The 2,142-nt window shown below is 32.4% G+C and overlaps 1 protein-coding gene and 1 long non-coding RNA gene across 5 annotated transcripts in view; one reads left to right on the forward strand and one right to left on the reverse strand.

Moving 5' to 3' along the window:
• Positions 1-2,142, forward strand: part of LOC107739265 (plasma membrane calcium-transporting ATPase 1-like) — a 140,058-nt gene that overhangs the window by 111,807 nt on the left and 26,109 nt on the right. The window lies entirely within an intron of this gene.
• The window catches only part of LOC107739266 (uncharacterized), a 15,845-nt gene that overhangs the window by 2,389 nt on the left and 11,314 nt on the right, over positions 1-2,142 (reverse strand). The gene's annotated exons all lie outside the window — the stretch shown is intronic.

Below are 2,142 nucleotides of genomic sequence, written 5' to 3' on the forward strand. Positions count from 1 at the left end.
TATATATATATATCAGTCTGGCGAGTAAACTAAAAAAATTACTAGCCAGTGGCGATTCAATTGCCAAGGTGTCCGTAGAGGGTTGATCTATGATATAAAATCACGTGGGAAATATTAGTGATTGCTAATGTAATAATATAGTTTCTATCAACATGCTATCAACATGCTCACTTATTTATTTATTTATTTTATTTATTTTAGTGGGGGGGGTTAAGAGATTATAGAAATTAATACTTTTATTTAGCAAAATAAATAAAAAAGATAAAGACATTTATAATGTTACAAAAGATTTCTATTTCAGATAAATGCTGTTCTTCTTTTATTATGCCTAGACTATAAGGTAATATTATTTGTGATTGATAGTGTTAAAATGTAGTTTTACTTTTTTTTTCTACAAGTTTTACTTGTAGTTTTTACTTTGTTATTGGCATTCTGTTTTCTACTGTAGGTACTGTGGGAAAAAAATGCTTACGATTGTTTATAAAATTCTTTTAGGACTGAATACACCACTCTTGCCTTCTGAAGACTGGAGTAATGATGCTGAAATGTTTCAAACTGTTTCAATTTTCGTTTAGGACTGTAGCTGCATCACTGGCATCTTGCACAAGAAAGGCACACAAGTGTCGTTCAGTTTTGAGTTCGCTGGAAAATTATACTGAGTAAGTGCACAGTATAGTAATTGTACTTTTATTATGCCTAGACTATAAGGTAATATTATTTGTGATTGATAGTGTTAAAATGTAGTTTTACTTTTTTTTTCTACAAGTTTTACTTGTAGTTTTTACTTTGTTATTGGCATTCTGTTTTCTACTGTAGGTACTGTGGGAAAAAAATGCTTACGATTGTTTATAAAATTCTTTTAGGACTGAATACACCACTCTTGCCTTCACCTGCATCTCTCATAGGAAGGGGACGCTCGTTCAGTTTTCAACTCCATTCAGAATCTTAGAGTAAGTGTGCATTCACTATTTTACAGCTGTTACTTTCATTTGATTTATTTACTGTATGGTAAAATATGTTTGCTATAAACATATGTTTCGATAAATTAGTACTAGTATCAGTGAACATCACAGTAATGTTAATAATATAGTTTGTGTAAACAGCATGCTTACTTTTTTATTGTTACTTTTATTTACAGCATGATTACTCTGTCATGGAAAACAGAGACTGATGTTGACATGTTCCACAGGCTCTGCGATTCCTGCCTGCACAGGAACCTGGACCACAGCTAAGACCGTGTGATGCGCACACTCCTATGAGTCTCTTCAAAATGTTTTTCAAGTTTCCTGCCGCTGTTTTGGATATTTTGGATATTGCACCCATGACGTCTTGACTCTCGTGTTGTTGTTGTTGTTTTTTTTCCTAATAAACTGTTTTAACTGCAATCGCAAGTGAATCTCAAGTTATTTTATGTGATAGTTATATATATATTCTAAATAAACTACAAACAAAAAATATATACATTTCTTTTCCTCACATTCTTTCTTGTAGCAATTCCCTCTGTCACATACCTGACTGAAAGGCTCATTATGCGGGCCTTCGTGAATCACAGCATTATGCATGACCATTCACGCCCCCTCGCATATACCTTTTCTACACAAAAAGTGTCTTAGAAAATGTAAATCAATATATTGTTTTCTGTGAATGAGTAAGATGATTTTCACATCATTTTGAAGCAAAAACTCTAGACTTCAAGATCAGTTCTCAAAAGTCTTGTGATCAAATGTTCTGTATGTGTTTTATGGCCTTATTTCAGTGACTTAAAAATTTTAGTTTTTCACTAAGCACGCATAAACGTTGTTTTCTCAAAAACACAATCACGTACATACATGCTGCTCACATATTATTGTAGCCCAGTTTGTGCTGATTACAGTGTTATTAAACTTTAGACATTAAAATGTTTGTAAGCAACTGAAAAAAGCACAAATGTCAGGACATGTCAAAACTTCTCCAGGGCCCAAAACACCCTCGGACCCCAGAGGGTTAAATGAAATGAAAATTCCAAATATGTAATTAATTATGAAATCAGTATTAGTAACTTGTTATCCTTAAAGATTAAACTTTTAATGTTGTTGTCTTTAAGTTATAATAGCACCTATAATTAAATTCATCAGTAAATATTGTTGCCATGTGGAAGCAGGA

Source organism: Sinocyclocheilus rhinocerous, unplaced genomic scaffold, assembly GCF_001515625.1.
Source record: "Sinocyclocheilus rhinocerous isolate Xijiao unplaced genomic scaffold, SAMN03320098_v1.1 scaffold14, whole genome shotgun sequence".
NCBI classification, from domain to species: domain Eukaryota; kingdom Metazoa; phylum Chordata; class Actinopteri; order Cypriniformes; family Cyprinidae; genus Sinocyclocheilus; species Sinocyclocheilus rhinocerous.